This window comes from Tiliqua scincoides, chromosome 1 (genome assembly GCF_035046505.1).
Source record: "Tiliqua scincoides isolate rTilSci1 chromosome 1, rTilSci1.hap2, whole genome shotgun sequence".
In the NCBI taxonomy this organism is placed as follows: domain Eukaryota; kingdom Metazoa; phylum Chordata; class Lepidosauria; order Squamata; family Scincidae; genus Tiliqua; species Tiliqua scincoides.
In genome coordinates, this window is record NC_089821.1 from 303584847 (window position 1) to 303599877 (window position 15031).

A 15031-nucleotide genomic window follows, 5' to 3' on the forward strand; every position below is an offset into this window, starting at 1 on the left:
ATTTAAATAAGCATTTTGTCAGGCCTGCTATTAAATTTTATGACTATCCAACTGAATCCTGCAGCCAGTTGGGCTGCTCTGAATGGCAATTGGCAAATAAACATCTGATTGAGATGGACAGGGGGAAAAAATGAATAGGAGGATGTGTGCCAGGAAAAAGGGTGCTCAATGAATTACATGGAGGCCTGCACTGAAATACTTTCGGGGGAGGGAGAGAAATCTTAAAGGCTTTATTTAAATCCCTTATTAAATAGGGATTTTTACAATTTGAAAGAAGGTTCCTTCTTTCAAGAACCACTACATTCAAGGTGTTTCATTCTAATCTGGCTTCACATTCTGGCCTCCATCCTCCCACGCTCAGAGCAGATGGAATAACTCGACTCAGCTTGTCAGCTGCTTCAAGGTCGCACGGTGCCGGTGGCCTCGAACTGGCGACCTTGTGGATGTTATCTTCCATTAGATCCATTTCTGAGGAGATCCATTAGATCCATTTCTGAGGAGGATCCATTTCTGAGGAGATCCATTAGGAGATCCAGAGGTGTCTCTCCTGATCCACATCTTGGTGCAAGAGGGGTGGAGGGAAAAAAGGTTTGGACTGAAAGTTGTCTTCACCTGTTGCTGGAAAGCAAACCAAGCAGGTACCAATTGCGTAAACCTGGAAAGAATATTCTACAAACAGGGTGCCAGCCCTGAGAAGGCGCTGCTGCCATTCACTGCCTAACCTCTGAAATTGTGGAATATATAAAGCGGGTTTTCACTGAACCAGAGCATTGATCCATATAGCCTGGTGCTAGATGGCAGTGGTTCTCCAAAAATAATTCAAAAGGCATATCAGTGGCCGCTGCCTTAAATGGCTTTAACAAAAGCTAGACAAATTCATGTTAAGAGACAGTATACCTTAAAGTATACCACTTTCTGGGTGGGGGAGACCTACAGTAGACTTCCTAGAACAGGGGTGTCAAACTCATTTAACACAGCAGCACCCACAATATTGATTTACGCCATCAATGTCTATATCCATTCCTGGAAAACTTTCATGGTTCAGATACAGACTTGGTCCGGTACTTGTTGGACGGGAGAAATGAGTGCCGCTCATCAAATGTAGCAAAATATTTATTTAAGGCACTGTTGAGGCGTAAATTCCTTTGTATTTCTTTACCTGATCAATGATTGGTGGCTACCTTGAATGTTTTAATTTTGTTTTCTTGTTGAATTGTTTATAACAATAAAGGTGGAATGAATGAATTTCATACAGCAGGCCAAATAGCATTCATTCTGCCTGCTGTGGACCAGAAAGGGATGTCATTAAGCAGGAGGATGTCATTAAGCAGGTCATGAATAGAAGTAAGCTCTTCTTCTCACTTAGGAACTAACTTTCAAATGACTTACAAAGGAACTAACTTACAAACTGTCTCATAGCAAATGACAGAAGAGAATCTTGATCATATTTTCAAGGTATGGGAGAGCCCGATTATCATGCTGGCTGTCCTTTCAGCAGTGATAGCATAGCTCAGCAGCTGAGCTGTGAGTCTTTCGAGACTGAAGGTTGCCAACAACAATGTCCTTTCAGCAGTGATAGCACAGCTCAGCAGCTGAGAGCAGCTGATGGTGGTGCTGGGAGAACATGAGAGCTAAATAAAGAACTTCCAGGGGGTGCATCTGGCCCGTGGGCCTGAGGTTTGACACCCCTCTGTCCTAGAAGTATCTGTTTGATGACTGTTGAAAACATGATGTTGGACTAGATGCCCTTTGGTGTGATCAAACACTTCTCAATTTACAGCAATTTGTGGAAAAAGAGATAAAAGCAGCTGAAATGTTCACAAAAGTCTCCCTTTAAAAAGAAAACCAAAAACAACAACTTCCATTTAATTTTGCTTCTGCAAAAAAGCTACACGGCAGCTTCCAAGTATGAAGCACTCCTGATAAGACAAGCCAAATGCTTTTTTTCAGATTTTTGAAAAGGAACACTGGAGCCTAACTGATTTATCTGGGCATGGAGAGGATGGCGGGCACTCAGTTGCCGAATAAACAGATATTTAAGTGGTTGAGCTCATTTCTATAGCACAGATGCCAGGTTTGTTTTTTGGAGTTAACCAGCGTATTTGTCTTGTTCAGGCACTATTCAAAACCAAGAAAAAGAAGCACAGCTGAGATTTGGCTCCAGAACATTCTCCTTCAAAGTTACTGTGATGTCCATGGCGGGCGGAGACCCCGCCCCTTGGTGTGCGACCGAGCGCGGGGGGCTTACCCTGTCAATGAGAGTTGGTTGTCAGCGGAAAGAAGGATGGGAGGCAGACACAGCTGTTTTGCACAGACGGTTTACTCGCATCAATCTCTTGACATTCATGGGGCCTGTTACATCACAGGCCCTGTTGCCTCACACAGACTCATGGCGTCGGCGCACGATAGGCTCATTCCCCGCTCCTTCCCGACCCCTTGAGGTTTCAGGCAGAGCTCTCCGGCTGGTTCCTGTCAGCCAGGGGTATGGGTTCCCGAGGGCTGCAGTGCTGTTGTCTGGGGTCAGCTTAGCTGTCCTTAGGAGGGCCCCCTGTACCTCCGGGCTTGCATCCAATCAGCTGGCTGGCCTCCAATGGAGGTAGTTGATACCGGGTCCTTGGTTCTGCAACCTCGCCTCTCCGGCTCTCAACCCTGGGGTTCGGGCAGGCCTAGGATCGGGGAGTTCCCAGCCTGTGGCCCCTCTCTCCAGGGCCGAGGTAAGCAAAGTTGCCTTCGGGGCCTGGGTCGTCTCAATAAGGCTGGGTGGCTACCCCCTCTGGCCTTCCCTTCGACCCTGCTCCCAACTGGAGAGGAGTGACCTCTCTCTAGGCTGTCCAGCCTCCTTATGAAGCCAGCCTTGGGCTGGGCCAGCCCCACCCCTTCTGCCCAGGTGGCTGCTGGCTGCTCCCAGGAGGCACTAGGTCCTACTCCCAGGGAGGTGTCTAGCCTGGGACCCCAGTCCTGACAGTGCTTAGGTTTTACTCCCGAGGAGGCCCCTACCCCTGAGGAGACCCCTGCTCCTGGGGAATTCCTGGCTGCCTAGGCTGGGCCTAGGTGACAGTCACCTTTGAGAATGTGGATGTCGGATGCCCTCCAGGCTCTGAACGCTCCAATATTTGCTGGCTGTAACTGAATGTTTGATACTTGGTTGTGATCCCTTATGGTACGTGATGTTAGTGGTTGATAGAGATCGTCTAAGCCCCCTCCCCATTTGCCACTTTATTCGCAGACTCTAAAGGCAGGGGGACATTTTGGCAATTTGCAAGTGGGTAGAAGTGTGACAAAAGCCTCCAGCTCCCAACAGTTCTCTCCACTGTTGCTGGGAGCTGGGTTCCCACTCCCCCGAGGTTCCTCTCATTTCTTCTTCTGTAGACAGGAAACATCCCCCTGATATGGAAAGGGCTGGAGCAGGCTAACTGCAGTGCACTATCACTGGCTGAAAAAGACACCATAACGGTCTCTGCAATGATTCAAGATTCTCCCCAAGATTGGATGTCCACCCAGGCTCCTCAGCATCATCCGATCCTTCCACAAGGACATGAAGGGCACTGTTGTCTTCGATGGCTCCACATCAGACCCCTTTGACATCCAAAGCGGCGTGAAGCAGGGCTGTGTTCTTGCACCAACCTTGTTTGGGATTTTCTTCGCTGTCCTGCTGAAGCGTGCCTTTGGAACGGCAACAGAAGGCATCTATCTCCAGACCAGATCAGACGGAAAGCTCTTCAACCTCTCCAGACTGAGAGCAAAGTCCAAAGTCCAGCTGAAATGTCTGCGTGACTTCCTCTTTGCCGACGATGCAGCTGTCACTACCCACTCTGCCAAAGATCTCCAGCAGCTCATGGATCATTTTAGCAAGGCCTGCCATGATTTTGGACTGACGATCAGCCTGAAGAAAACACAGGTCATGGTTCAGGATGTGGACTCACCTGCCTGCATTACAATCTCTGCGCATGAACTGGAGGTTGTCCATAACTTTGTGTACCTTGGCTCAATGATCTCTGACACTCTTTCTCTCGATACCGAGCTAAACAAGCGCATCGGTAAAGCAGCTACCACGTTTTCCAGACTCACAAAGAGAGTCTGGTCCAACAAGAAGCTGACGGAACATACCAAGATCCAGGTCTACAGAGCTTGCGTCCTGAGTACACTTCTGTACTGCAGCGAGTCATAGACTCTTCGCTCACAACAGGAGAGGAAACTGAACGCTTTCCACATGCGCTGCCTCCAACGCATTCTTGGCATCACCTGGCAGGACAAAGTTCCAAACAACGCAGTCCTGGAACGTGCTGGAATCCCTAGCATGTATGCACTGCTGAAACAGAGACGCCTGCGTTGGTTCGGTCATATCGTAAGAATGGCTGATGGCCGGATCCCTAAGGATCTCCTCTATGGAGAACTCGTGCAAGGAAAGCGCCCTACAGGTAGACCACAGCTGCGATACAAGGACATCTGCAAGAGGGATCTGAAGGCCTTAGGAGTGGACCTCAACAGGTGGGAAACCCTGGCCTCTGAGCAGTCCACTTGGAGGCAGGCTGTGCAGCATGGCCTTTCCCAGTTTGAAGAGACACTTGGCCAACAGTCTGAGGCTAAGAGGCAAAGAAGGAAGGCCCATAGCCAGGGAGACAGACCAGGGACAGACTGCACTTGCTCCCGGAGTGGAAGGGTTTGTCACTCCCAGATTGGCCTTTTCAGCCACACTAGACGCTGTTCCAGAACCACCTTTCAGAGCGCGATACCATAGTCTCTCGAGACTGAAGGTTGCCAACAACATGTCAGTATAGGTGCCGCCCGGGGCGGGGGCCACCCTTCCATGCTGCACGACACCCCACACCTGGAGGGAGGCACAGCACCCAGAAGTGAGTCAGCGATGGTGCACTGCCAAATCACTTCCGGGGTGGCCATTCCAGCCATGCAGAGCATCAGAGAGGGCAGGAGGGCCAATCTGCTGCCAAACATGACACAGGCTTCTGCTTGGTGGAGGCTTGGGTGGTGCACTCACCCCAGGGTGGACCACCTCCACCCCCCTGCTTGCTACACCACCGCTGCTATGAAACCGCTTGGCTAAGATAAATTTAGAATAGTAGGATTCACAGATGTGCTCGGAGCAGACGAGATCTTCATCTTCAAGGAGAATTCTAGAAATCCCTTCATATGGAATGTCCTTCAATAATCAGGCATCTCTTTGTGTGTTTAAGGTGCCTGAAAGGAAGGAAGATTCTGCTTAGAAAGGCTTCACTCTGAGGCAGCAACCCCCTCCCTTCACCCAGAGTGCAGGGCTGGGAAAAAGTGCAAAGGGATTATCTTTCTTTCACATGCTCAGGGGGAAGAGAGGGGTCACTCGCCTTGGAGTGAAGCTGTCCTAAGTGCCTAGAGAGAGAATGATTCATGGATTGTAATCTCTCTCACATTAATGAGTCTATTGTTAAATGACCTTTTTCCTTTAATTTGCCCTTCTCAACATGTTGATAATGGGTGAAAAATTAGTGGATAGTTAGGTTATACCTGCATAAGTAACTGTATACCTGTTACCTGTCTTCTCTATTTTGGAGGCTGCTATCTGAGATGAGCAGACATAGCCTTTTGCTAATGAAATAAAACTGCTGTTAGCTTCACTCTGTCCAGCTTATGGCTGGACAGTGGGCAGCTCCTGTGAGACACCCCATGGGAGATTTCACGACACCCTTCCCACCCAAAAAAATGTGAGCCCAAAAGGTTATTTTGAGAACTTTTGGTTTCATTTTTGAGAAGAGAATGCCGATGTTGCAAAGATATTAGAGCAGTGGTTCTCAAACCACAGTTTGTGTGACGCTTCCCCCCCGTCCCTTTCACCGAGATTTCACAGCTTGTCTCCAGAGACATTCTGACCATGAGAAGCTGGTCACTGAAATCGAGCGTCTCCTAACATGCTTTAAGCCCCTAATCTTTGAAAGTACCACAATGGGGCCTTTCTATTTTATTTGCACACTTTACATTGGAGTGTGACCTCCAATAGAGCAGTGTAGGATGTCTCCGTTTGCAGCTGGCTAAGGTGGAGTCATCAGGATTTGACCTCACTGAAAACTCCAAACTGAGCTTCATTTCTTCTGTGTTTGAGTGTTGCGAGAGTTAGGACAGACAAAAGAAAATATTTCTTTACCCAACATGCAATTAGTCTGTGGAACTCCTTGCCACAGGATGTGGTGATGGCATCTGGCCTGGATGCCTTTCGAAGGGGATTGGACAAATTTCTGGAGAAAAAGTCCATCACAGGTTACAAGCCATGATGGGTATGTACAACCTCCTGATTCTAGAAGTGGGCTACGTCAGAATGCCAGATGCAAGGGAGGGCACCAGGATGCAGGTCTCTTGTTGTCTTGTGTGCTCCCTGAGGCATCTCACTGAAAACTCCAAACTGAGCTTCATTTCTTCTGTGTTTGAGTGTTGGGAGATTAGGACAGACAAAAGAAAATATTTCTTTACTCAGCATGTAGTTAGTCTGCGGAACTCCTTGCCACAGGAAGTAGTGATGGCATCTTGCCCAGATGCTGCTTGCCGTAACACACAGTAAGTAAAAGCACCCTCCTCGCCCCCCCCCTTGGCGATGCGTTCTTGGGGATTGTGTTGCTGCCATCATCCCTCCCCTACAAAGACTTACTTTGGCTGTTAAGCTCCCCAAAAGTTTGAGAACTACTGTATGTAGAGAATCTCTTTTTAGACTGCAGCTGGGGATATCACAATTTGAATGCTCCCCCCGATGAAATCTCCCTGTCTGTAAGAAAACTAACTTCTCAGAAGGCTCTAGCCTGGTTGCTAGCTTTGTATTTGGGGGAATTTTTTTACCCCACATCATGGATCATTCCAACAGACTATCCTTCACCTGCCGGTTAAAATGGTACATTCTCTGGAGCTCACTGTCACACAATTTATCTGCATGGGTAGATCAGGCTTAATTGCCCTGGCTTTAAATTCTTGTTCCCGCTGGTTGATTCGATCCATCTCCTAAAAGTTTTATTTTTTCCTAACCTGGGTATCCCCAGTCAGTGCAGAATTATCAGTGTACCCCCCCTTCTACAATTCATGAGGCAGCAAAAATTGCTTTGATTATAGATGGCCCTCTGGATGTTTGATTAAGCATCTGCTCTGCTGTGAAGCGAAATGATACAATGTAGGGGTTGAATGGCTCTTTCCAGTCAGGGTCTGGGGTGGCTGTAATCCCTTTTTATTCCTCTGAAACTGCAACCAGCCATGTGTTCTGAGTTACGAGTACAGGCAAATCCATCTGTGTGAATGGTACAGAGAGGAATCATGCGAGTCTTTCCTTAAGTCTTTCTGCGTCTTTTAAAAACTCAGTTGAATTGCATTTGTCATGGGAAAGACAGGGTGACTGCAGATTGCTTTGGCGACACCATATTTTTTACCAACGTCACAGCCCAATCCGACGGGCTCTTTGCTCTGGCGGAATGGCAGGGGGCTGGAGAGAGGGCTTCTTCAGAATGCCACATGCCAGGGAATGGCACCAGGATGCAGATATCTTGTTGTCTTGTGTGCTTCTTGGGGTGTTGGTGGGCCACTGGGAGATATGAGATATGCTCACTAGATGAGCATGGATAGAGTGGATAGAGAGATGCTGTTTTCCCTTCACATAATTCTAGAACCAGGGGACATCCACTAAAATTGATTGTTGGGAGAGTTAGGACAGACAAAAGAAAATATTTCTTTACTCAGCATGTAGTTAGTCTGCAGAACTCCTTGCCACAGGAAGTAGTGTTGGCATCTTGCCCAGATGCCTTTAAGAGGGGATTGGACAAATTTCTGGAGGAAAAGTTCATCACGGGTTACAAGACATGGTAGGTATCTGCAAGCTCTTGGTTTTAGAGGTAGGATACCTCAGATTGCCAGATGCAGGGGAGGGCACCAGGACGCAGGTTATCTTGTATGCTCCCTAAAGCATTTGGTGGGCCACTGTGAGATACAGGAAGCTGGACTAAATGGGCCTTTGGCCTGATCCAGTGGGGCTGTTCTTATGTTCTTAAACTACAATTCCCAGGAGGCCTTGCAGGTCTTCTTGTTATCTGGTGTGCTCCCTGGGGCATTTGGTGGGCCGCTGTGAGATACAGGAAGCTGGACTAGATGGGCCTTTGGCCTGATCCAGCAGGGCTCTTCTTAGGTTCTTATGGCCTGATCCAGTGGGGCTCTTCTTATGTTTTAGCACACAAGGGTTTAGCACAAGAGTAAGGGTTTCAAGTTTCTGTTGTTGTCGTTGTAGCGCAAAGGCAGCAAACGCAAGATGGCATCAGGTCAGGTTCTGGATCGAACCAGCTCTGGTTGGAAGCCATAATTGCCTACCTCGCAACACTTAATTTAAAGGTACAGTGTAGATCTCCAGCTTGTAACCTGGCAACCCGTCCACAACCGAGATTCTGGGGGGAAAAACAGCTTCCAAATGGTGATGATTTTCCCTTAAGAATTCAAGCTGGCACTTAACGCATACCGTCAGGCACGTAAGGAACCTATTATGAAGGCAGATAAGGGGCAAAAACACACAGCTGTTTGAGTTCATTCCTCTCTCCCTCAGGCTGCATTGCATCTTCTACAACTTTCCACGCTTTAGGGAATGGGAAACGTAACCCCACTCGACAAGTGCTCTTAGCAAATTAAGAGCTATATGTGATAATTAAGGTTTATTTCATGCTTTCACATTTTAATTTGTGGACTTTTAAAAATCAGCTTTTCTCTCCCCTTTCTTCCAAATAAGCATGTGTTATAAGCAGATTGAAGGGTCTTTTATTCTTTCTCCTCTTTCTAGAAGTGTTAATTCATATGCAAGCTAATTTGTTCTGGCTATTATCACAATTTATTTCCGTCGCCATGCCGCAGCCCATAACTTTAATAAAGAAGGCGCCAGCGACCCAATCTTACCCAGTTAATAAACCGCATTGAAATGCCCAGAATGAATGGGCTCTCGTGCGCTACAAATACAGGGAATTACCATGCCACCGTGTTATCGTGACGACGCAGGTACAATTAAAACGCCTGTTATGTGTGGGGTGGCGGGGTCATTACGGCTGACGACAAACACAATGAGAAAGGTCGCATTGTGCCGAGCCCGGCTGACAAAAATCAGCCTGTTTGTATGCACCTTGCCATGAATTGCTTGCCGCTTTGCAAAACATTGAACCACTCGGTGATTAGGAGCCCAAGGAAACAGCTAGGCAAACAAAGGGTTGCAGCCTTCCAGAAGACAGTATGAATAGTGGCGGAGTTAAGGATAGGCTCTTCAAAGCAAGATGGATTCCCTTCTTTCAGCAATGTGGTTCATTAAAATATTGATTTTATTGGGTACACAGATTGGAGGCTCCATCCATTGTGCACTGTGTTTTTCTAGTGAAGCTGCATCTGGGTTTACATCTCAATTTAACAGGTTATCTTCTCCTGTCTTTTGCCCAGGCCCATCTTTTATCTTGAAAGTCGAGCTGAAGTGAAACTCTCTTACCATGTCCACTCACAGTTTCAGCGGTGTGGAGAAACATCTTGTCATCCACAATTTTCAACAATTTTTTGTTTTGTTTAAATTGCCTGCATTCCCAATTGCCCTTATTTGCCCTCTGTGATGTCATTTCAACCAACAGTCTATAAGAAGAGCCCTGCTGGATCAGGCCAAAAGCCCATCTAGTTCAGCTTCCTGTATTGCACAGTGGCCCACCAGATGCCTCAGGGAGCACACAAGACAACAAGATACCTGCATCCTGGTGCCCTCCCTTGCATCTGGCGTTCTGATGTAGCCCACTTCTAGAATCAGGAGGTTGTACATACCCATCATGGCTTGTAACCTGTGATGGACTTTTCTTCCAGAAATTTGTCCAATCCCCTTCGAAAGGCATCCAGGCCAGATGCCATTACCACATGGCACATCCTGTGGCAAGGTGTTCCACAGACTAAATGCATGTTAGGTAAAGAAATATTTTCTTTTGTCTGTCCTAACTCTCGCAACACTCAAACACAGAAGAAATGAAGCTCAGTTTGGAGTTTTCAGTGAGGTCAAATCCTGATGACTGCAGCTTAGCCAGCTGCAAACAAAGACATCCTACATTGCTCCATTGGAGGTCGCACTCCAATGCAAAGTGTGCAAATAAAATAGAAAGGCCCCATTGTGGTACTTTCAAAGATTAGGGGCTTAAAGCATGTTAGGAGATGCTTGATTTCAGTGACCAGCTTCTCATGGTCAGAATGTCTCTGGAGACAAGCTGCGAAATCTCGGTCACCATGCTGAGTCCAGCTTAGGTCAGTAGTTCCCAAAAGTCATTATTCTCCGAGAACTGTTTGTTACCCCTTGGGGAAATGAGCTGGTCTATTGTCACATCCCAGCAGACACAAAGGCCCATGTCACATGCCTTCCCCCTCAACAGGAGATAATTGTCAGTGTCAGATGAGGGCAGGAGGTTTCCCATGGATGTCAAAGTTGAAGCACATTGAAAGGAAGGGCAAGAGAATGCTGAGCGGCTGCTAAAGTGGACCTCACCATGCTTGTCAATCAAACTGCAAATGAATAAATAAAAAAGGGGCAAGCATGAAGGCTCCTGGCTGGTGTGCATGCAAAGTACTTGAAGACTGCAGAATTCCTCTACACAGATTGTGAGTGACCCAGCAAGCCAGATGCAGCCCACCAGCCAGGCTTTGGGCTTGAAAACTACTCAACACCCTCTGCATTTCTGCCATTTCAAACAGACCAAAAGAGAAGTTTACCAGATCCCTTAGATGTCACCCCATGTCAATGTCAAACAATGTCAGCTGGCAGTGTCACTACATTGTTGGTGTTTAGCTTGTTGGGTGACTGGGTGTGCAGGTCTACTCTACAGCCACAGTGCTGCATGTGACATGGGGGAGAGGTGGTGCCCAAGCCATTCCCCCATGGCTGTCTCCCATGCTGCACTGGTACAATGTGGATGTTTGGACAATGTGGGTTACTCAGACCACATCTTTACTATCCACACCAACGCCGGCAGAATTGTTCCAAACCACAACCTCCCAGTACTATCTCTTGAGCTAAGCAGGAGAACACAGGCATAACTTACTGCCCCGGAGACCAGGGTAGTGACATCACAACATCAAGTGACATTGTGACATCACTTCTGGGTTTTCCCTGGAGCAGAGAGTGCTGGAGAGTCTTTCTCCTATGGAGACTGCCCTTTAAAGGAGGAGGAACAAAGTGCAAAATCACCAGCGCTTCCTCCATAACTAGGGCAGATCCTGAGGGGCAGTCATGCGCCCCCAGTGTGCAATAGTATCCGGGGCAAGTGCACCTCAGACTCCACACAAGTTATGTCTCCAGAGGACATCACAAAATGACTGAGAAAACTAAGGATCTAATTTAGAGTCCACAGGCATGCAGTTGTACTACAGCTACTAGCACAAAATTCAGGTGATTGATATCACCCCCCCCCCATTGACCACTCAGTAGCCACCCTCCTGAATAAGAACATAAGAAGAGTCCTGCAGGATCAGGCCAGGGCCCACCTAGTCCAGCTTCCTGTATCTCAGGGAGGACACACAAGACCACAAGATACTTGCGAGGAGGAGGATAGAATACTGGCACAGATTGTGCGCACCTGAACATACCCCTTCCCACCTTGAAGTGAATTTCCACAGCGTGGTGGGCTATAAATATTTTAAACACACGTATCAATAAATATTTTTTCTTTGTAAATCATAAGCATTTATCTTAAGCCTGGAAGGTCTTAGGGGCTGATTACAAGTAGGTCTCCTGTGGAAATCACTATGCCAAGTGGCATTTCAAATGTGTGTGAGTGGGAGCTCAGGCCTCCTTTATAGGCAATTCGCAAATGTAGCCAACGACGCTCACTGGAGAACATTGTTAAAGTGATGTTCGGGCTGGGGAGGCCTGTTACTGGGTTATGATGGAAGAGAAACATAATGAGCTCCCAAGGCGTAATTAAGCTTTCTCAGTAAATGATGCTATTAAATTTGGTAATGTTTTTTTCCCTCTGATTTCTGGCCAGGCTGCTCTGGGTCTCTTGAAGACAGGCTGGATGATATAAACATCCTCCTAAATGGGTGATGGTCGTGCAGCGTTACATGATGACACTCTCAGGTCATATAACTGGAGCACAGGACTGAATGATGGGAGGATGATTGCCGTGTTTGTGTATTTATGATCTGGATGTAATGATGCCTGAATGGTTCCGTGTCAAAAGTGGCATGTGAGCTAATCCTAATTTCTGCTAAAATGTCCATTGAAGCTGTGATGCTGCCTCTCAAAGTGACAGCAAAATGATCCAATGATGTGTGAGTGTGTGTGTTTGGGGAGGTCCTTTGGCTGCTAAGATCAATGTGTCCTTGCCAGTGGCTTAGCTAAGGGGTGGCAGGAGGGTACATTGCCCTGGGTACCACGCCTTGAGGGGGTGTCTTAGAGGCCTCCAAAAGTCACTTCTGGTTTTCCGTGAAAACCGAAAGTGCCTTTTGGAGGCCTCTGAGACACCCCCTCAAGGCGTGGTACCCAGGACCTCAGAAGGTACCCAGTACCCCCCAGAGCTCAGAAGGCCTCCTGGAGGCCTCTGAAAGGCACGTCCAGTTTGAACCAAAAACCAGACGTGCCTTTTGGAGGCCTCTAAGAAGTTATATGAGGGTGTTAAGATTTTTGGGGGGAGTGTTATGGGGTATGGCAGTGTTAAAAATGTTTGTGCCTCCAGGTGCTAGACGTGTTTCTGCCTATTTGCTGGTAGAATTAGTTGGCTGTTTCTAATCCTATGCTCTTCTCTCAAGATACATACTTTACATGCAGCCAGAAACCCACAATCCCCACCTTGTCTCTCTCTCTCTCTATCTATCTCTCCCTCACACACACACAAACAAAATCTCTTTGCCCTTCACAGACTGCAGTTGTCTTTGCAAGCAAAAGGCCAAGATGCTGAGCAAATAAAATATTCAAGAGGACTTTTCCGTGACCTCCACTGTTAAGACTTTCTCCTGGGTCAAACTATAACAAGTAGGGAGCCGTGAACCAGTAAGCTCACACTTAGGCAGGAAAGCCTTTTAAGGGGATACAGATAGACTGTACTAGGAAAACAAAAGAAGACTGGCCTTGCTGTGATCCAGTGGCCATGCGCACCTCCGAAGCCTGCAACTTGAAAACAAATTTACACCTGCACAGAAGATGCGCAGTGGAGGTATTATAGAGATGCCTAGCTGGTGACAGCTGTTAACGTTTAAGTAGGTCCCATGTGGCTGGGAGAATGTTTAGAGAGTGCTGGTGTGAGCATTTGCTCAAAAAAGCAAACACTCCTATTTTTATGCTCATGAGTGGGACTAAGGAGCGCATGGCTGCTTGCTGCATGGGTGTAGACCTGTGCCCATCTCAATCCTGAGAGCGGTGGGCAACTCCTCCTTCCCCAACATGCCTGGATGCCGACACAGAAAACTAGCAGGTACGGAACAAGAGTAGGCTAGGACTGCCTTGCTCTCAGTGTTAAGCTGCTTTTAGTCCTTTCGTGCCTGCATTTGGTGCATGTGATGCCCTTTAAACTCTCCCCCATTGAGTGGTGGTTGAGGATGGTGCAGAGATCCCTTAAGACATCATATTCACTTGCAGTGTTCAGTGGCACAGTCCAGGCACTGGCTCTCCTCACACACACACACACACACACACACACACACACACACACACACACACACACACACACGCCATTTGCACAGACTGGCCCGAGAGCTCTTGTTCAATAACGATGCGCTTGAGAACTGTGTGGCTATTGAACACGAGAGGCGTCCATTTTAATTGACTGCAGCAACGTTGTGTCAGCTGGGAGAGGGTCCCCGGCCCGCAAGCACCTCTTATTCCTGACAGCAGCTGGGGGCAAGGCCTCCACCTGAGTCTGGAGCTGTCAGCAAAGCCCACTTTTCCCATCTTAATAGCCAGGCTGCTTAACACACTTATTTTACCATGTCAGCTGCCGTGAGCATTTTAATCTGTTAAGAGGGCTCCCCTCCCTCCCCACCCCCAGCCCTTTAACACCAAACCCATGTTTTATTTATCAGCCTTTGATTTAGAAATGCTTAGAAGGCACACCACGTCCTCCTTTAGACGGCCGAGTTCTGGTGGACCCTGTTTTTTATTATTATTACCATTATGATTATTATTTTGTTGCTGGTGGTCCAACGGCTGGGGGGATGCATCTTTATAGAGAAATACAAGCCACGGCACCAGGGCTGAGGAATGAAGAAAGCACTCAGCCAGACCTATAAAGTTGTCTATAAAAACCTGATCGAAAGGCTGCAGTGGCATACGGGGGGTTTCTGCACATATACTCACAGACCCCGACTTTTCACAGGGGCCTTGGTTCCTGCCCTGATGACTACAGAAGAATGGAAGCATAAAGAAAAGGCAGGGAAAGTTTATTCTACCCCTTCTCATGGGGAGCTTTAAAGTCTCTCTTTAAAAAGCTGGATTGATGATCTGGTGGCTGCAGAGCATCTTAAAGGCCAAGAAAGAAAAATAAAAACCTTTATGCCATATAAAACCATTACACACACACACACACACACACACACACACACACAGAGAGAGAGAGAGAGAGAGAGAGAGAGAGAGAGAGAGATTCTTACATTCGAAAGGGGGTGAGCTGCAACAAATTGGGGACGGAAATCAACAACGTAATTATAATTTTCTTGCAAACATTCAAATTATTTTTCTTCTAATTTATCCTGACTATGGTGCCGAGGAAAGAGGGGTTATCCCTTTTTCAGTGTACTGTTGTCCACTGACATTTCTGGATGCGGGGGGGGGGGGGGAATGCGAAATTTTGCAGGCTCCTGAACGCCTGTGGAAAACAGCCCCTCCCTCTCATGTTCAGAGCCAAAGCTTTTGCAGCCATGACTGACTCTGAAGGCAAATAGGAGGGGCTGCTTTACACCTGCATTTGGGAGCCTGCAAAATTTAGCGTAACCCCCCTCCAGGAACACCAATACTGCTGTCCTTGTGCTGTACCTGCACTTTTTCCCTTGGGGGGGGGCAGGCAAAGAACAACTTGGGTTGGGTCCAGTT